The following is a 21,878-nucleotide window of genomic DNA, read 5'->3' on the forward strand; positions in this document are numbered from 1 at the left end:
CGGTTTGGGCGCAGCGCTCAGAAAGAAGGCTGAGGCTGTCCATTGTGCTGGGTAAATATTGCACTCCACCAAGTCATGGATTTCGGTCGAAAAGAAATGCCTGGAGGTCATGGACACGTGAAGAAAAAAGAAATCGACACTTCTATACTTTGAGGCTTCATACACATTTGGTCTTTTGATACTGAATATTTGGTCTGACAAAAATGATGAATAAGTGACTTGTTTTATATCAACCGGCCACAGAATTAGCTGCATAATAGGAACAAGGTCAAAGTCTTTTGGTTATTAAGATAGAGACGTGCATCAGTATGATGCATTGAAAACTACAACCAAAATAAAGGGTCAAATATGAATCCCGTTTCATTGAAACAAATCAAACATAGATAATGACATCCATTTTAGATCGCCTTGAAATGTATTCCACATGGGAGAGGTCAACAATAACAGAGCCTCTTTTATCATCTGCGGGTGTTAACCTTTAACCAGGGGCAGTGTTGGGCTCTGTGTGGAGTCGCACACCCTAACAAGGTCACATAAGCTTGCCATCCTGTCACATGCCTGCAGGGTCCAGACTCCACTTTTGGTTGAAGATAACCTTGCTAAACAACCCGAGTCCTGTGCTCGTGGGCTGAATGAGTCACTGATTATCTATGTTGACTAAGGTCAGTGACGTTACAGCGCTGGATGTGAAGTGTCCGCCAGCTTTATCTGTCACCTGGCTTCTGTGGCCAAACAGGCTCCTGTGTAAGGGGGAGGGAGGGGAGGGGCAAAGCTGTCTGGACAATGTAAACAAGCTTGCAGCCGGAACTGATCTAGCACGCGTGTGTAAGATCATTTCCTCTGTGAATGAGGTCACGATTTTATTGCGATTTATTTGCTTGTGAGCAGCATCACACACACAAAAAAAGAAAAAAAGTCAGTCCAACTAGATGAACACAAACCTTTTAAGGTTTGTGTTCAAAGGAGTCAAAGGAGTGAAAGGAGTCAAAGGAGTGGGACATTTTCTTGTCTATACTGTATACACCCGTATATAGTATCCGCATACTGTTGAAGTACTGTATATCTATTAGAGGTGTCACAAACACTGATTGGAATCGGAAAAGTGCATCCACTCAAACCGATTCAATCGATTCATTTAAAAATATACAGTATTAAGGTATGTACAACATTGTCTTTTATTGGAGACAAAATCTGTTCCTCAATTGTATTGAGGTATGGAAATAAATTGTACTCAATTTGGGACGGACGGTTTCACTTTAACCCTGGAGAAGCCACGGGGTCAAATTTGGCCCCTATAAATTCTGCTACTCAAATGCTACCTTTAAATCCCAAAAATCCTTAATTAGAATTAAAGCATTGAATATTTGAAAAACATACAGTATATTTTGGTGTTCAGTGAACATATAGCAGTCATTTAATGTATAATTCATAATTTTCCAAAGAAGAAAAAGGTTCTTGGGTTATCCAGGGTGAAATCATACATCATTCTGCAGGGCAATAATGAATGTTTTTTGTTTTATTTAAAAATTTTGGGGGCAGGGGGGGAGGATCGGTATCTGCAGGGACGGCAGGTTAGAAGTTGATGGGTCGCGCGTCAAGCATAAATTCCTTCATGTTCACCCCTCAGGACTCAATTTAAATTTCGTCATTCTCATCACGGTGAGTTCTCAACTTCAGCGCTCTGCTAAATCTTTTGATTAGCCAACCAAGATTTTTGCTGGAGTTCCCCCTTCATCTTTTTTTTTTTTTTTTAATGCTGAAAGCCTGGTAGCAGATGATTTGCATGAAATAATATCAGGGCGAAGGCATTGCTGAGAATTCATATTTCCGAGCACGCATCCAATAACTTCAATTAAATAAAGACAGAAAACCTATGCCCTCTCTTCAAATCTTTTTGTAAAAATATAGGCTGTCAACAAAGGAGTTACAAACTATTACAAATGGTCTTACCATAAGTTTTTTTTTTTGCACTCTACCTTTTTGTGGTTGTCGCTCTATCTGCAATTCTCTCTACAAACAAGCAGGAGCGCACACACGTGCATTTGGGCCTGGTTTCCCTTATCAATCAAGTGAGAACAAACCAGAAGGCATTCACGGGCCGATAGCAATCTTCAATGTGTGCCATCAGTCTCTCTGTTGTGTTGCCATGCGTGTGTGTGTGTGTGTGTGTGTGTGTGTTTTAAGGGTTAACACAAAAATGATCATGCTTGCAGAGAAACACAGCAAAGCAACCTTTGTCGTACCGTAAAAAGTCCTTTCACATAATGTTGGTACATGAGTAAAATGTCCATGTTTGAAGTTAAAAACATACATTCACACCGGGTCTGACGACACCCGCGGGGTAAACTCATCAAAATGTGCAAATGAGTAAGCATGTTAATGGCCAAGGGGCTGGAAATAGAAGGAGGAAGAAAGTGGTGAAAATAAAATCGTCAGGTTGGCTCTCGGTTGCGGCGAGTGAGTGTGTGACAAATGCTAGCATTATTGGTGACCCAAAACCCAAAGAAAGAGCAGCCTATGGCTCCACGCAGAACATACAGGGCGCTTTCACTGGGAGAAATTTCCTATCATTTGTTGGCAACAACAAAATGATTACTGACCGCTCGGATCAATCTCCTGTTGTAAGACATTTCTTGAAATAACAGGGAAGGCATATTGTCCACCTCACTTTCTCCCTTCCACGCCTCTAATAGCGCCACATAGGCGCCCGTTTAACGAGACCATTTTATTTGCTGGAAGCGCATGAAAAAAACAAAATGTGTCATTCTAACCAACGCTGGCTGCTTGATTACAAGTCTTGCGAGAACGCGCTTCCTCTATTGACATTATATGTGAAGATGTCATGGTGAACTCCGCACCGTCTTGGGAAGTCCGCCTTTGGATAGCCAACCACACCCAGCGATGGGATGATTCCTCACTTTTGAGTGCTGCTGGGGGAAACCCCGGTCTGGAATCATCCGTGCGTGGAAATGCACAGTGCAAGACTGAAAGCCATCTCCAAGTTGTTGGAGATGTGATGTTCCACTTAGACCAACATGCTGCGTGATCCAGCCCCTTCTTTGCGATAACTTATTTCTTCCAATTATAGGCAGCCCAGTTTTTGGAGAGCTCCTTCCTTTCATGTGTTCTTTATGCTTCATACTTGGGGGGGGGGGGGGGGGAATCCCTTTCCTCCAGTTGACGGTATATTTCTTGAATGTGAGGTTCGCCAAAGCAGCCCCTCTTTGTCTTTCTTGTTGCCGCCTGTCAGCTTCACTCATCCTCTCTTCGGGGGTGAGTTGAAGTGAGGATGCTCGTTTCGCTATCCCCGCCCCCCACTCACCAGACCAGATTGCAGTGTTGTGCCATTACCCAGAGCTTGTGTTGTGCCTTGACAGATTATTACCATATTTCATCTGCATGTGCAACTGCCCCCTCACCTATCAATTGCAATTGCTTTGCAATAATTTCTAGATCTCTGGGCTGATCTAATTTTTTTTCTCATTGATATATCTATTAAAAAATAATAATAATAATAATTGTTGGATGTACTGGTATACAATACCAAGAACATTCAAGGGTATAACGGGCTCTGACATCCTACTAGATCCAGGACACCATTGGTGAATACCATATTTGACTTCAGTACATGAGAAGGATTTCATAAGCCCCCCCACACCCCAAAAAAATATATGCTGAAGGAGGCCCTTTTTGTGCGATTCATGCCATTCACGGGCCCTCGTGTACCGTCTGTAAGACTGCTGTCACTGACTCTCCATGACGCCGCTAATTATTCCTCATCATATCCAGGCAGGTACTAATTAGGTCTTTGTTGCTTGCTATGATATTGTTGATACAATAGACATCACTCAGGCTGCAATTGTGAGCAGATTACACATTTTAATACAGCAGGTGAGAATTATAACAATGTGGGGGGAAGGGGGGTTGAGGGGGGGGGGAGACCGTGTTTATTGGCCATGTTTATTCATGAGCGATACTGTATGAATCTCATATCATGATTGAAAATGACTCACTCGCTGGGCACAATCAAGAGTTCTTGACTGGTGCTGATGATGGAAATGGAAAACCAAAGTGACTCTCTTCTCAGTGGATGTGCAGCAGAAGCAAAACAACGAACAAATTGGCTTTTGCGGAGATCAAGAGCTGATTGCCGAATGCCTTCTTTTGCACGTTTGTCATGCGTAAAGCATCATCAGGATGCAAAACGATCGCGCAGGTAATCTTGACGGATACAATGCTTAGGAGACTAATCGCCGTTCCACTTGCAATCATTGGCCAAGGACACAAAGTATACACAGCCAAATCATTTTATTTATGATCCATCTTTTCCCTTGCCTGACTCTCATTTAAAGTGGGATTTTGATCGCCCTCCTTACAGAAAAAACATCGTTATTCAAATATTTGAAATGACCTTGTATCTGTGGTTTTGTGGAAGACCTTCCTTTCTTTCTTTCACAGGGACAATGCACACTGAATGTGTCACGGGGAACAGAAATAGCTACAAGCTCATTTTTATCTGCAGTCCCTGTGCAGAAGCAGTGATAGCAGGTTTATACATATGAAGTCCAGATCTTAAAACAGATCAAACAGATGCTTGTTTTTTTCTCACCTGTCCTTCTGCTGGCTGATTCTGATGACTCTCACCTGGGAGGGCAACACTTCATCACCAAGCTGCCCTTCTAAATTAGGTGTGCAGTTCCCTGTAGGTGGCACATTTTCAAACACGAATGCAGTGAGGCAAATATAATACTGGTCAAAAGTTTAGGTTCACACAAACAAAACATAGAAATCGCATTTCACGAGATGCGACACACTCTTCACCGTGTCGCAAATGTAATATCCTCAGCTAACAAAAGTTTCATTTTGAATGTAATAAATCAACTCCAAAGACCAAACAAAGAAAACTTGTGCTTTCTCGCCACAGAGTGGGCACTTTCTGAAGTTGCCTCGGTGCGTCATAGCCATGATTGGAAACTGTCATTTCCTGATACCAGAGAGCAGTAACTGGCTTGAACCAACTTCAACGATGAAACGTCAGCAAACGGCGCCACTTTTTCGCTGAAAGCCTTTGAACGGCTCCTTTACATCGTTAAAGTGGTGATTACTCCACTTGGTGACGCAAACATTCTCCCAAACTCTAGCACCGCAATCACTTGCTCTCTTCATATCGAGAGATCCCAGTGTGCGCCGGCAAAGAGAACAAAGTGGCGTATTTGTGCTGAAAACATTTGTCGTGAACTCTCCCATTGAGACGTCCCTCTGCACCTCGATTGTCCTCTCCATGTCGATGATATCAAACACAACAAATGCATCCCCCGTTATATTCTCCTTGCGACTTTCGCCTCCGTTCATCAGGTCTAAAGGGCAATGTGGCGTTTGTTTGCTGGAATACAATGGGGGGTGCACGTTATCTTTGAAGAGCTACTTTGATGCTGTTGGAGGAGGAGGAAGATGGCAAGGCTAATAAGCGCCGTTAACAAAGTCTGCTGAAGAAGAATGTGTGTTAAAGTCAAAGATCCATCACACGTGCAAACAGTTTTCTGGAATTTGGTCCAGGTGCAAAGCCTACATTAAGAACACAAATCTAAAACGGATCAAATAGTGAGAAAATCCAGCTGGCGTCGAGTCGACGGTCTGGCTTACGCCATCTTCACAAGTTTTAGATATAACCGTGTGTGACGGCAGAGCAAATGGAAGTAGTTAGGAATTTTCAGATAAGACCATCAGCGGGTTGCAAAACATGCTGAAACCTTTTGAAGCATGCGAGCGACTCATCGGAAATCATCGGATAATTGTGCGAAGTGAGTTAATGCAGTCAAGAACATCTGCACATTAGCTTTCTGATCAACCTGCGACTTGAAAACACACAAGAGTGTAACACACACCCACTCGAAGACAAAGGTACCGGTAGGCTAAATGTAGGATTCCTGATAGGAAAATAAATCAGATATTTTGTTCAGTTTTGTATCGGCATTGAGTAGAGGGTACTAGTGTGACATCACTTTTAAGGATAACTTGTCCGATAGAAGAAAGGACTTCTGCTATATCAACGGGCTTCGTCAAACGTGCTAATGTCGAGGGGAATTTCAACAGTCAAATCAATGTCTCCGTCCTCTGTTCCCAGTTGTGGTTTCTTTCATGGCATCTTTGAGTGACAGGGGATGGATTGATGCGGGTGTTGACACAAGCCCGTCTTCCCCGGCGATACATTTACGCCTCTTCAAGCATCGCATGAATGGACAAGACAAAGCGAGTGATTGTTCATTCAGCAGACATTATTCTTTTTCTGGAGCAGCCAAAATGGCAAGCCGAGTTCACTTATTCAGGACATCCCAGCTCCGCGCGGGGCTCCACTTTGCACACGCGAGCTGATTCTGAACAACTCTAACACGCTGGCGCTCTGCTGTTTTGTGGGCAGTGTCCCCGGTGGGAGATAAGTATGTTGGCAGAGAGGCGGTGAGGAGCTGTGAAGCTGGTGCAAGGACCTTCGCGTCGGAGGGCCGTGTCTTTCAGGAAGATAGGAGGGCAGGCGTGATGGGTGACTGGCACCTGTTCTTGAAGCACCAGATGGCCAGGCCGGGGCTCGTGCCAGCAGGGTGAAGGGACCCCGTGTCCCCGCGTGCATCTGCGGCTTGTGCCGGGACTCTGGCAAAGTGGAGATGTCTGGCCAGTCGTCGCCCTTCAGCAGCCTGCAGTACAGAGGATGGAAATTTGAAATGGGCACGGAATGAGTCGAAATGCACCTGATGCTGTGTTGACATGCAGGGAATCGGTGGCAGTCATCCAAATCAGCTCTGAGAGCACGGGAAGCAAGGCAGAGCGGCGTTGGCAGCTTACCTAGGTGAAGCAGAAGTTGGGGGCTCATCAAAAAAGTTTCGTTTAATTAGAGAACAGCCAGATGAGCTGTGGAGCCAAGCAAGTGCTTTCATTTTCCACCCTGCCCCTGATAATATGCGTGTCCCGTCATCATGTTCACGCATCAGAAAACAACCATTTGTAGGCATTCCAAATGTGAAACAAGTTGCTAAATGTATTTTTATTTTTCTTTTTTTTTTTTTTTAGGTTTGCAGGTTTTTGTCATACACATTTAATAAGGCCATTGGTCGTTAAGAGTAAAATTATACTTAATATAATGGGTGCTTGATTAGGTGAAATCAACTAGATAGTCACTCTGTCTCTGTCACAATTTTGTTTGTATGCCTGCAGAAATAAAAAGTTGGCTTGGGGGAAGTAAGTTGGATGGCCTCCAATGATTTCAGTACCCAACTCATTCAATCCTCACTGATCAATGCGGCGGTTCTGGTGATGCACCATTCCCTCAGAGGACTTGTGCTCTTCTGTTCTGCCTGAATCAACAGCGGAAGGTGGATAAAGCACACGAAGCCTGCCTGCACTTACACTCTTGGCTGCATAGCCTTTAAAACCTGCTACCAAGTCCCACGGGCGGCTGTCTGGCTGAGACTAAACACCTCAAAGACACCCCACCACCCCCAGTGATCAATATTTGAGCAGCTTTGTTCTGCCTCGGCTTCCCAATCCTTGTGATATGGGTCCTCGATCCTCTCGCTGGAACGAGCGCCAAGATGCGGCGAGTTGTTTAAGGCCCCTTTTCCGAGGGTGATCCGTTACGAGCAGCTAGCACATCACTTGATCCATTATGGATGAACCGGGGAATTCTGGTCTCATGTTGTTCACCTGTAATTGTAGAAAAATGACAAGATAACATTGGTGCACAAGAACAAAACAAATCACTCTTTCACGCCATGAAAAAAACACACCTTTTTTTCGTTCATCAGTCGCTATGCAGTGTGCATGCTGCCGCAGAAGTGGTACAGCATCATTTGGACAAACTCTATTGTCACCGAAGATGTACACTATAACTTGAGATCGTGAGTGAACTTGCTGACGGACATGAAAAACCCAGACCGTTAGTTGATTTTGTGAAACACATCGCTCAGAGTATTTTGTTTTTATGAAGAGTTGTTTAAACAGTAGCTAAGGGATTTGATGCTTAATTTGGTGAGAAGCTTAAATGTTCATGTGAGTCAAGGTCACTTCAACAAACACAGTACTGTTTATGCTCTGCAATGTATTCGTTATTCCTGTTACGGTTGAAAGAGAGTATTCAAGGTTAGTCATGCAGTGTTGCATTTCGAGAACAAAAAAAAATAAATAATAAAATAAATAAAAACCCTGGCGCTCTCGCAAGCATAATAGCAAGAATCCCAGAATCTTGCTTGAAAATGGTGAGCTTTGGGGTAGCAAAAGATCAACTTTATCAAAATATCAGTGTGTTGAGTGTATAATACAGGACATTTCCAGTGTCGCATGATGAAGTCCCCAAAACCACCTGTCAAGACACTGCCGATGTATTTCATTCACGGTTTCCTTGGCAACCCTTTCTTAGCGACCGGCAAGGTTTCAGCAAGAGACAGAGTGCAACAGTGGAGTCATGATTTATAACAGGGCTCTGATGCACTGATATTAACTGACATGCTTTATAGTGGCAGCCCCTTTTTTTTCCTGATGTCTATTTTGATCCTCCACATGAGGAGGTAAATAATTGCAGCCTCCAAGGCGATGTTTTTTTTTTGTTTTTTTTTGGTCAAGTTGCTCACTGGACATTTTGATCTACGGCAATGATGTGTAATGAAAAAGAGAAAAGTCCCAGATGGTTGGTGGTTTGTGGCAGGTGGAAACGCTATCATTTCAAAAAGTTTATGGGCCTCTGATGCCGTAGCAAGAAAATTAGAGCAGCAACTACACAAGTTATCGGTTTTGGGGTTCGGTTTCTTCATCGTGGGCCAGTGCAAGCGGCAAGGCTGCCTTTCAGGAAGGTGATCAATCGCTATTCTGAAAAGCGTGACGCTTTGTCTTGATCACTGCCCATGTTCAGATATTTCTAATGCATGCGTAACCATAAATAAACAATAATAAACAAACACTGCTTAAGCTATAACACGCTTGAAGTATCGAGTAAAATTCAGCTTGTCCAAAACTCATCCATCATCTGCTGACAAGATCATGTAACGTTACTGAATTATGAATTTAATGCAGCTGCAGTAGCTATTAGAGGGGCATTCATACACAGCATTTTTTTTAAACCATTTTGTCAAAGGAGAGTTTGGAATATCCATCCATCCATCCATCTATCCATTTTCTAATCTGCTCATCCTCACATTTCTCCTCACGTTTTTCAGAGGCGGTCCTTTAACAGTCTGTTTTTTATGTATCAGATTTGTTTTTGTTTTTCCCTATTCAGATCAAAGTGATTGCAAACACCCCACGCGCCTGAGCAGACATGCAGGTGGCTGAGCACTTCTCCTTGACTGACCTTCAAGGATTGCCTTGCACCGAACACAGTCTTTGTCTATTAAATGGCAGCAATTAGCGGCTGGGGCCAAGCTGCGGGGTTATTTTGGAGGTGAGATGGGGCAAACCGGGGAGATGTGGAACTCATGAGGAGAAAGCCGTCCTGAGTGAGCCACAGGGGCCCCGAGAGGGAGCCAAGCTGAGGGAGAGCCAGAAGGTCAGGGATAATTAGAAGCCTTTGTGGCCCTCTCAAGAGGCTCCAGAGGAAGCCCGCAGATGAGTTCTCGGCTCCCAGATATCTTGGAGAGAGTGATGAACAGACACACAACCTGAGGGGGGTCACCAGGAAAGCAGATGCAGCGGACACAAGTGTAAATGAGCATGGGAGCAGACCGTCTCTCTTCTTTATTTTCACATTTGTAAAGCTTTTTTGGTTATTGTTGAGATGTAAATAAATGCACTTACAGTGGCACATTTGCGATTCATTTTTTTTAAACTAATCAGGCAATGTTTCAAGAGCAGATCAACATTCTTACCCGCCACGCAAGCATAAAAAGTATCCTGTGCTGCAATGATTTAAATTTCCTATTGATTAAAAAAACATCACGCGCTGATATTTTGCACATTTCCTTCATTTTGTGATCAGCTGATCCGATCAATGATATCATTCTCGTATTGAGCTATGACAGCCTGTGGCAGGCTGGCACAAGGCAAGGTGGCTTTTTTTTAAGATGGCGCATGTAATGCGCTAGGAAACTCGGTGTGCTTCACTTAAGAAGAAACACGATATTTAACACATTTACCATAAAAAAAACACGTTTAAAAACATAGAATGGGCATAAAAAGATCGCCTACTAAAATTACTAATGTCATCTCTTCACTATTTGCCATCACTGGCTGCCTTTCCCTTGTGACATCACAAAAAAAGAACACAAGAAAATCAACGCACGCTGTGGGTCATGACATGTTTCTTGCGTGAACAGTTGACGCAAAAGCAATATGGCAATATGCAGTTTCAGTTGCATTGGAATTTTTCATTACGAGAATGCTGCTACAACCATTTCACCGCATCACGTTTGCCGCCTCTGTAAATGACTATATTATTTTACTTGGAAAAGTGCAGCCGGACCGGCATCCGTACTTGACTTTTAACTTCAAATGCCATTCTTATCACCTGCGACCGCTTCCCAGCATTCAACATCACCTTTCCCCGTAACCCGGCAAGAAACAAATCTATTCAAGCAAGCGGCGTTTTCTCTGCCTCGGGTATAGAAAATGCAAAAAGGCGGTGATACTAGTTATTAACGACCTGACATTTCTATTCCAACATACCCACCGCCGTGTTTTGCACGGGGAGCTAAAGGAATCATTTCACGGGCGCTTCAGTGTTTTTGTCTGCAGGCGACCCCGGCGTTGGATGCGGTCTGACATGTGAGACGCATGCACAGACGGTGTTGACTGCTGGAGTGACATTAATTCTACTGGAACCAGAAATACCAATCAGTTAAATCCTTAACAGTCACTCCGGCGGGCCTCCCAAGGCTGTCTGGGCCCCAACCTGCTGATAGAAGCACTATTATTGGCCATAGCTGTCTGCCGCTCACACAACATTGCCATTAGGGGCGTTGACGGTCGACTTTGGTTATTGCCATGATATGATTAATATAAGAAGCAATCAATATAGCCTTCACTTTTCTACCCATCTGCGGCTTTTACTCAAGTCCTTTTTGAGCAACACCGAGCAGGGCATGACACACAAATGACCTCGCTGCTTTATATTCTCACGTTGCTGGCGCCACAGCAACATCTTGGAGTGTTTTGTAGTCAGCGTAGTGGATGACGCAGAGGCTAAACAAATGTGGAACGACAGAGGGTCAACTTTCTGCTGCAGCGCCGACATTCCGAGGCGGTGGGAAGAAATTACTTCTGATTGATATTTTGCCACTTGTCACCAATGCAATTTCATCCGGTGACGGTTGGGATTGAAAGTTTCTCCCCGCAGAGATTCTCTGTTTCGCTCCAATGCTTTGTAAATAAGTCGTGTGTGTGCGTGTGTGCGCGTGTGTGTAACATTTTAAATGAAGGTTACAGAGGAAGCAGGACTAAGTGGGTTTCCTGGCGAAGCGTCATGGGTCGCCTGTACTAAATCTTTTGCGTGATGGATTGTGTGCGTTTGCTGAGCTTTGTCTAATCTGAAGCTGAGTGTTTCAGCATGCTGATTTAACATCATGCAAATATCAGCTAAATGTCACATTCATTAAGGGATGTCAGGATGTGGGGCAGCCCTCGTTTCTGCTGTGGCTGGAGGTCCCGCCTCAAGGTCAACACTGGGTACCGGGTTGGAGGGGGGGGGGGATTCCCGATCTGCTGTAGTGTTTATGTTTGTTTCACGATTTATGATCCAGACATTTTGCTAGCCGTGCACTGCTGTAGGGAGAAGTTGTCACATACTTGTCACGGCCACATCCATCCATCTGTACATTTGCTCCCACTTCCTCTTAAGGTCAAGCAAACAAAATGTATTCTTCAAATGTTGTAACAAGTGTCTTTTGAATGTGGGAGAAAAAGAATCCATCCAGTCCTGGGGAGCCTTTGCTCTCATGTGTTTACATTTGTGTTTATTTGTTCGCTACAGTCATTATCCATCCATTTTCTGATCGGCTTTATCCTCACAAGGGAAGTCATTAAGGCAGACATTTATCATGCTAAATTGTCATACTGGGCCGGTGACACGGTCATCAATCATCCGCGTCTATTGAAGCTACAATAGAACTCTGCATTCCACATACAATTGTTTTACAATCCAAAAATGCCATTTTCACAGTGCGGACCATACATCATTTATGATGTGGTGAGCAGCAATTTTCAATTTCAATACGAGTTAGCCTCCGAAGTATTGATGACACCAAATCAAAAGCTCAAACAGATGGCAGATCCCTTCTTACTTCCGCGGAATGGCCTTTCCCCCCCGACCACTCCCCATCCAAGCATCCACAAACAACACCATCGTGTGTGTGTGTGTGTGTGTGTGTGTGTGTGTGTGTGTGTGATTGGCACTCTGGGGTTATGGCTAAAGGTGCTGAACCGATCATTAGCGAAATGGCATCGTGATGGTCAACCAAGCTGTCTGTTTACGGACACCGAATAAGAGTCAGCCTTTTTAATGAGGCTTGGCGACCCCACTTTCACTTCCTTAATTACACTCTCCAAACTCAATTCTTGTCATTAAAGTTTCACTTTTCCAAGAACATCCAATGGCCTTAGGCTTAATCACTTTCGCTCTATACCATGAGCCATTTATGTATCTGCTTGCCCTGATACAGTGTGAAAAATGCCAACACTAAAGACTATCCTGACAATGCATCTATGGAAGAGCCGTTGGAATCTAGTTGGCGAATAAGGGCAGGTGCTTTAAAACACATGGCAGTGACCTCTTGAGAACTCACAATTAATTCTAGTTTCTCTGACTTTAGAATCAATTCTTTCAATCGGGAAATACGATATCAAAGTAATGACATTGAATCAAGGAGTTCCATGGCGAAAACTTTCGATAGAAACTGGAACAAGAAATAGTGTATTCAACTTTCTGAGATGATGTTGTGCTTAACTAGTGTTTAGAGTCACAAAACCAATTTCATGTCGTTGCTGTATCGATGGCACCGACAATTTATCCACGATGGATTCTCTTTAAACACACAAGACTGACAATCGATCACATCGTGCAGCGGACCATATGGCGGCCAGCAATGAACAACGTTAGTGGAATTATATAAGAGGCTGGGTGGGTAGATACAAGCCTCAGTGTGTTAATATTCGAATGGGCGAGTTTCGTGTTCAAACCGCCGGTGAATGGCTGTTGGCCATCGCGGCTGGAAATATTGATAGGCATCATGCTCCGTGTTAGGGAAAATCAATGTAAGAGTGAAGGAAAAGACAAAGGATTGATGGAAACAGAGAGAGAGAGAATCGGGATTGAAATGAAATGATTTTATATAGGAATGAGAGAAAGAGAGAGAGAGAGAGATCCAGCTGCTTTATACTAACACCCTGTGATCGATGACAGACGGACAGATGGATTAGAAATGATCAAGGAAAAACAGTGAATGTCCGAAATGTGTCAGAAATGTTGATGAAAAGCATGAAGAAGGGAAAAAAAAACACGAGAGAAGAAAGTTCCAAAAAATGGCAAGGTGGCCGTGAAAAGGAAGAGATGGGAAAGACACACAAAGGGGAGATAACAGACATATTTCTTGCACAAAGACCCGAGTCTGACGGGCATATTATTGGGACGTGACCTCCTCGTCCAAACTGCTTGCTATTCTCCCCACAGACGCAGTTCTGCCTCTGCCCTGACACAGCCAGCTGAGTCTTGGGAAAGGGGAGGCCTGCACAACACCGACAGGCCACGCCAAAGCTAATTACCCCTCAGAGACATGAGGAGGATCATTCAGCTGTGTCACACACACACACACATACATTATGAGCAAGGATTAACCTGCGTCCCCACCTCGTCTCCGGTGACAGTGACTTTTTAATGAATCAAGAGAGTTTTTTTTTTAAAGCATCTGGTGTCATCGTTCACCCAAAATCCATTTCAAAATAAAATTTCCTATGCGGTCAAATCGATGGCAATCAGGAACGGCTCAAACGCGGCAAATGTTGCGCTTTCGGATTTCGACGCTTGACTGCATTTCGTCATCCCATTTGTCTGCCCTTGGACACTGATGTGTGTCTAATTTCATGTTTGCTGCATAACTCACGCACAGGGTGCATTTAGCTTTTATGGCACCTCCTCACAGTCTGCTAAATAATAATTGGAGAGACACGTCTCCCGTCCAATTTGTTGAACACGCCTTCGGAAAGGCAGATGATGTATATGAGCCTGGATAAGTGTTGGCCTGTCACCATGAATGATCATTACTGCTGCAGTTTGGGTGGCTACATTTACTCAAGTTTATTCCTCGTTATTTGCAAACAACGATTTCACCCAGAGGGGGGAAAAAAATCATCTAATACATTTCGACAGGAAATCAAAGAGTACAATAACATTTCAGAAAATAAAATCAATAAACCAGATGTGTACTATAGTCTATTTCTATTGCAGCATTTGGGGTGGCAGGTGGACATCAATTCCATCATGAACATTTCATTTCAAACTTCAGATTTTTCACAATGTGGCTGAAATGTGCCTATGAATTCATTCTGTTTTTTTTGTGTACTCAGTAACAAGCAAACCTATGTTTCAAAAAAATATATAGATTATAATTGCATTTTTAACCACAATGTTTAGAAAGGCATCTCATTGCAAGTAGAAGACAAAGCCTCTCTCTCATCAGAACTTGGTTTATGAGTGGCAGACATCAGGGAGTTCGGGTCCTCCAGGGTGAATACCTAAATGAGCGCAGCTCACCGTGCGATGCCGACCCCCCCAGCTCTCACGGGAGCCCTTCCCCAAATGCTCACACTCTCACTGATGAGTCAAATGTCTTAATTTGGTGGACCTCAATTATTTGGCATCATGTGTTATCTCCTCTAAATTTAGTTCGGTGAAATGTAAAAAAAAAAATGGTTTAGGTCAATTCTACCATCCATAATTCTCTTAACTTTACATTTGTGTTTCATCCTTATTATTTGCTTGATTCGAGAAGGTGTTTGATGCTTTATATTCATCATTTACAATCCGAGTCAGTATTTATCATGGCAAACTGATAAAAACAAACAAATAAATAAATAATCTGAAGAAGCAGCTTGTCATTTCTTTTCACTGATGTACATTTCAACACTTTCCTGAACGTTAACGATGCGGAATGACATGATGGATTCATGGAAAGCAAAAATATGCATATTCGCATCATAACACCTTTTAACACATCATCATCGGCTCCCGATAGTTATAAATAACCTTAAGAAAAAGAAAAAACGCAGCATTAAAAAAACGCAGCATTAAAAAAATAAAAGACTATGTTATATGTTTCCCGGTGAAGAACTTTGCATGCAGAAAAGCTTTGTCCTGTCTTGATTTCTCACTGTAACCTTGAGTCACATCATCAACATTCAACAGTGTTCAGCATTGAACAATAATGTTCCACCTTGTCTGTGCCCTTTTGTTTGTGCCAATTTGTGTTTGTTCCAATTCCCCACTGGTGATCAGTCTGGACTGGACGTGCCAAGTATTTCTCCCTTAAGATGAACTCGTCTTCAAAAGAAATCCGACAATACATGATCAGCATCAAGAAACATTTCTAACCAGGACAACGTGTACGATTTCCACCATCGAATAAATGAAGCCTTCACGTGCATTTTGTGCCTTGACACACCCTATTTTCCCTTCACCGTGCACTTTCCCCCCCCCCCCCCCCTCTGAACATGCATGAGTCGTCGCCGCTATATTTCATTAACACCGAAATGAGGCCAAGCTTGATCAAGCCTGCTACGAGAGACCCTTAATTTTCCATTTGGCTTTTTTTTTTTTTTAATAGCAGACATGAGGGTTCTTGCACTCTGAATCTTAATTGGAAAACTAAAACATGATGAACGCGTGCATTCATGGGCAATCCAATCACAAGACCCTTAGAAAGCAGATGGCTTTGAAAAAGGGGGCTTCTTTTTTTTTTTCACCAGAATTCTATGAGCTTCCTTTCGGAACTGCACCCGGTGCCTATTCATTTCTCTCACAGCACTTTTATTGCGCCTACTGCCCAAAACAAACAGCAATAAAACCAACGTAACCATGGATACACAAGGGCCACATCTTTCTCCCCCCCCCACCCCACCCCCACCCCCGGTTGCCAATACCATTGAAAGATGATTCCTTTGAATTCAAGTGGTAGGAGTTTTGCACTGCAGACCGTTTCTTCAAAGTTACGAATGGCGTGTGGAATGGCAACGATGCACCGCAGGCCGCCAGCGTGACATTGACAACGTTAGAGTGACTTGTCTTTTACCAGAATGTTAAGCAGGAGTGAGAAACTCCGAAGCAGAAAGTCTGTTCAACATTGGTCTTCGCTCACTAGTTTACGTAATTATAAAGACAGACGGGAGTCACATTTTAACCCGTCACTCTGATCGACTGAAGGTCTAATCACTTCACCGAGCTAATGAACACAACAGCTAATATGAAGCACGGTGAGGATGCTTTCACACGCACAAAATAACACGACGCAGCTATGCATGATCCATGTTTATCGCGTCTGCGTGCTCCAGCCCCAAGTCATCACTTGACAGTCACGTATTTCTCTTGTATTGTTTTTCAACGCGGCTGTTGTTTCCTTTGCTCCTAGTAATTGCCACGCCGTCAGGTCTGTAGAGAATAGATTACGTAAAACGAAGGAAGGAAGAGAAAGAAATAAGCAGACAAAGTGTCAGTGAGTGGCAGCAGTGAAAATAATGTTGAAAATAAATAGTTAGGCAAAGTGGGCAGGCCATGGATACATTCACATTCATGCAGCAAAAACGAACGGAGATCTTCATAGGTTCTCATCGCCCCTGAGAAGAAACCCAAAGGTGGCTGTAATAGATTCTCCTCACACCTTCCACGAGGTGACCTGCCCAGAGGAGGAAGAGCCTCCTCTTCACTAATGACAGGTATGAACGGAGAAGCCTACCAGAGCGGCTGAAATTGCCAGTGAGCAACAATAGACTGGCTAGAATATTACTCAAACTGACTGCGATCAAAGTTCAGTGTGAAGAAAATGAAGTTAAGAGAAACAAACAGTGCCCTGCGATTGGCTGCCAACCGTCCAGGGTGTGTGTGTGTGTGTGTGTGTATATATATATATATATATATATATATATATATATAAAGAGAGAGCGAGAGAGAGAAAGAGAGAGAGATGATGAAGGGAATACAGTGCAGTGCACTAAGAAAGAATGCTAAGAATAAGGTTCAATACTAAATAAATGAAGCCAATGTCCCATTTATAGCTCCTCCTACTGCTTCACTTTGAATTTTTAAGTTCTTGTGGCCATTGAGTGCCTGCATTTTTTTTCCACTCTTTGTCTTTATTAGTGTTTTCTCATGTGATTTTGCGTGAATAAAAAGTGAACACACACACAATATATAACAGGCAACTTTTACAGTACTCGCAGAGGTTCCGGTGGGAATTGATTCCTTTTCTCTTGTCATACTTGATAATGTCCCAAAGAGCAAAAGGGGTTATTAAGTGAGTTGTAATCCACAGGCTACAAAGACTTGAAGTCTATTTATTTCCCCCTCTTCTGTTGGTGACATTGCCTGGAGACTTGGAACAGCAAGAGATTTCATTATCCTCTTGCATTGTCAGAGCAGCTAGTAACAGAGTCACCAGGCAACAAGGCTATACAGTACCAGACTGATTTAAAAGTGTTTGCTTCCGACTTTCAGGAACCACTTCTGTACACAACTGCACACTCCCCTCAAATCCCCTCTTTCTTTAGTCTTTTAAATCAGCCCTAATCCGTTTGGGTCCGACCGAAGTCCTCCAAACAAACATAATGGACAATAATCAGCTCTGCGGCGGCGAGTGTATTGGCTTAGTTGGTCATGCTCAGATGAACAAACAAAGTCACGGTGTTTTCTTAATAAAAGAGGTAGTTATTAATCTGATGATCTCTTGTCCCTTTTCGGCGCACGCGCACACAATTGCACACACAAAGCCAAACGAGACTGATTTAACAAGATTTGAAAACCCATCATCTCCTGCTCAAACATCTGTTGCGTGTCTTACCCAAACCCGCATCTCAATGTGATTTTGATGTTACAGCAGACCTAATTCAATTGATTCTTCATGTTGTGGGATGTATTTATTTTATTTTATTTTTTTTAGATTAGGTTGGTCTGTACTCTTCCGTCCGGCATTGTGAAATCATATAGAGTATCGACTATTCTTGTGAAAATAACATCCGCAGCTTGATTTGTAGCATATGATTTGAAGCCGCAGTTTTGAAAACTCACCACAACAAAGCACTTCTAAATACAATTTTTTTTTTTATTTGAGGGCGCCGGGGGGGGGGGGGGGCGTTGCTCAGGATATGGATATAACTCTTCAGAGTATAGGATTAACAGTTTCGCTGAATTGTATCCATGATCATAGATACTGTGTCTCGTTGTATTTTCACAGATTGAGGACAGAACTGCGACACAGCATTGCGACCTTGATGTTGCTTGATGTAAAAGTGCCGCCTCTACGTTTACTCTCTGTATTTACAAAGTAAGATAGTTTATGTTATGTGACAGTACACACCACCACCAGCAACAATGTACAGTATACACGGGTTGTTCTTGTGTACAAATACAACAACGCAATTCAGCGCTGCGTTCATGTGTCACCTTTGAGAGGCCGGAACAAACCTCTGCTTGGTTGGGGGACATTGCCGCCGATGGGCTTTATTCTTATGAGATCTGACAGAGGACAAGACGACAGAGGAAAAGAAATACTGATCAGTCATTCTGCTGATGAGCCCGTGAAAATAGACACTAGGATGATTCCAGTTCTTCGAGAGCTAACACATTTGGGTGAAACTCACGGAATTAAGATGAAAGACTGAAAAAGCCTTCAATCGATTTGTTTAATCTCAAATCGCTTTCGCGGTGTATAAAGACAAAGAGATAGAAATGGGCACCCTGGGAATAGCTTCCTCGTTTATCTTCCCAAGACACCGACGTGAGCATTCGCCACCACTGACAACGCCACGTCCCTCCTCTCTTTCATCCATGAATCTGTTTCAACTGCTGACCGGAACCAGTCATGGGTTCTCATGTTCAGTTCTTTTAAGAATAAGCCATCACAAGTCTCCGTGTGTCTCTCTGCCGCTTTCATTCCTTATCACGACTGAACCACCTGCCTTCCCCCATGTGTCCTGACTGTCATGGACTCTGCTCCACTGAAAGTTCCTTTTTCCCTTCTGCCACACCTCCTCCTTATAGCTGCTCGCCACCTCGAGCTGCGGCTCCTCTTAACCTATAGCAATGCATCAGTCGGCCAGGTGTTTCCCGCAATTGCGCTTGCCACTCAACTATTGTGCAGCAATTTCACTTCCTGTTTAAACATTTCTGGCTGTGTCAAGTTACATGTTGGTATATTTGCCACACTCGATACGATTTTAAATGAAGCCAAAGCTACTGTGTGCTTTACAAGAGATTGCCCATCTGTTATTGTGAAAATCAAACACGAAAACACACCGGGAGAATCTACACCCAAGCGGAGACGCACTATTCAGTCTGAAAAATATGCAAGGAAAACACTTGAGTGCCTACACAGCTAAGGCTCAAGTAGCCCACCACTCCTTCACTCCCAAATATCGAACCCAGCCATCCATTCCTTGCACACCGCATCCCCTCAACGACCCACCCCCCAACCCCCCCACACATACACACACTTATCTGTCATGCTTGGGATAAGGTGTTGCTGGGCAGAAGGACTGACTGCCTGCAAGGCTCGACTTGAGCCTGTTTGGTTTACTGTGCAGCCACCGAAGTGTAATTCAGGGTGACGCATCGTGCATAGGAAGAGGCTGCGACGTTTCATCGCACTGTCGATGTGTTTTACCAAGCGCAGCAATGTTAAAGATGCATTAGTAATACGCAAACTATGAAACCACGTCAAACTTGAATGGCTGAATTAAACGCGCCGTACCTGCAGCCCCTTTATTAAGCTGTTTACCACAATGGGTCATTACGCTGACAGTAAAACAGAGTCGTACTGATGATGTGGTGCAAATTGCGATCCATTTTTGTTTTTGCTGCTACCGAGGGCTCTGGGTAGTCTTTTCATCGTGCACAGTAAACTTTAATAGTGTTATTAAACAGAGCAAAGTATTTACTGGATGTAATATTGGATCCATTTGAATTGGCAAAGTAGGCAGTGTATGTTTATTGGATCATTGGCCTACCAGCTGGATCCATGTTTCCGTATTAAACCGGATCTCTGTAATTGCCGTGCTGGCAACATTTCGAGTGAACAAATCGACAAGCATTGCAAACAATCGAATGAATAATTCATCATTTTGGTCAAATGCAAACAAATTGGTTTGGTAGGATTTATGAGCTGCAATGCAGACAAGTTCATCAACATGAATCAAAGGATCAGAAACCTCCAACACACGGAAATTGTATTGAACTGGATCGTTTAAAAGGGCAGGGATAGAGCAATTTCATCAACTAAAAAGGACACGGTTAGTTCCAATGCCACAGATAAGACACAATGCCTGAGCGACGGTTCACTCACTGACACCCAATAATCAATACACTTTGAGTTGAAAAGCATGCGCAGGAAAATTTCAACACAACGGATCTGATGTTGCTGCTTCGTCGAGAAACTGACAATACATGGAAGAATGGATTAAGGACATCCACTGTAACGGCTTGTAAGATACTCCATGCCCAACATAGCCGTTGTGGCGTATATCAGCTGCACGTTTTCTTCTGCGCTTTGACCTTGATGCATAAAAAGCATTGCTGCGTGTGTGAATGACTGAACGTGCGTCGCACGCGTGCACGTACACGCTGACAGTGCTCGCCTGACTTGACTGTTGTGTTGTTCCAGGTTTCGCGGATATACACGCTCAGCATTTAAGAGACTTAAAGACAAGAGAAGGGGTAAATTACCTATCATTTGATGCCGCCCGTCTTGCATAATCCCGCGCTTTCCCATGGGAGGAAAATGCTGACGAAGCCACGGGGCAGAACAATAGCAAGACAGCAAGAGAAGGAAAAACGATAGTCGGGACTGCCCTTTCGGTTGGATGAATGCAAAATCCTGACTAGGCAAGCAAACTCCTCCTCACCAAGTTTGTGTTTTCAAGGCTCATTTGACTGGATCAGCATTCTAATGAAAGACCGCGATGCCCTCAAGCTCCGTTTGAGTCCCATTTGTCTCTTTTGGTAATATGCAACTTGCACCTGCAGAAAAAGCCCATAACACGAGCGCATCGTGCCAGCAGAGAAAGTTTCCCTGCATCAAATTAGACGTGACGGCAACAGGAAACCAAGTATATGACAAGGTAAGCGAGGTGTCACATTTATGAGATCTCCCCCCAACCCCCTCTCATGCTTCACACTTTTTCTCGCTACCTTTCATCCTATGGGTCCTGTCTGAGCACCATAATCCTTTGGATCAGGTATTGAATCATCAAAAGCAGAATATGGACTCCAGGCTAACCCAGTCATCTCACAGCGAAACCTGGAGAACATTTACGTCCAACAACTTCAAAAGTTTTGCTCATCTGGAACTTTTGAAACAACTTGAGGCTATTTCAGACCGCTTTGTGTGCTTCCCCGCTTATATATGGAAGCATTTTCATTTCCAAATGGAAACGCCGCTGACCAGCTGCTACCTTATGCTTGTCAAGGCTATTGACACAGCGAGCAGCAGTAAATTTAGGTAATTTCGTTCTTCTATACACAACCAATCAACAACAGAAAGCCAAAATTGTCCTTCAATATTTGTCACTTCATTTATTTTCCGCAATCAGCATACTTTTGATTTCAGGATTACTGGTATCCGTGACACAACATACACCGTCAAATCAATCGTGCGTAAACATTCCAAAGGCAAAGGTTGTTCCATTGAGACAAATGAGGAAAAAAA

At 43.5% G+C, this 21,878-nt stretch overlaps 1 protein-coding gene across 4 annotated transcripts in view; it reads right to left on the reverse strand.

Annotated features, from left to right (window-relative positions):
- Nucleotides 1-21,878, reverse strand: part of nrp1a (neuropilin 1a) — an 81,287-nt gene that overhangs the window by 57,649 nt on the left and 1,760 nt on the right. Inside the window, exons 3-4 of one of the 4 annotated variants that reach the window (XM_086101583.1) lie at nucleotides 6,550-7,695; nucleotides 4,610-4,700 (exon numbers count right to left, since the gene is read on the reverse strand). The gene's annotated coding sequence lies outside the window, so the exon portion shown is untranslated. Of the gene's footprint in view, nucleotides 1-4,609; nucleotides 6,337-6,485; nucleotides 7,696-21,878 lie in introns of those variants that run through there. The other 3 variants (XM_086101582.1, XM_086101587.1, XM_086101588.1) reach the window with 3 other exon arrangements.

Source organism: Hippocampus guttulatus, chromosome 21 (assembly GCF_054856545.1).
Source record: "Hippocampus guttulatus isolate MCC_2025c chromosome 21, RoL_Hgut_1.0, whole genome shotgun sequence".
In the NCBI taxonomy this organism is placed as follows: domain Eukaryota; kingdom Metazoa; phylum Chordata; class Actinopteri; order Syngnathiformes; family Syngnathidae; genus Hippocampus; species Hippocampus guttulatus.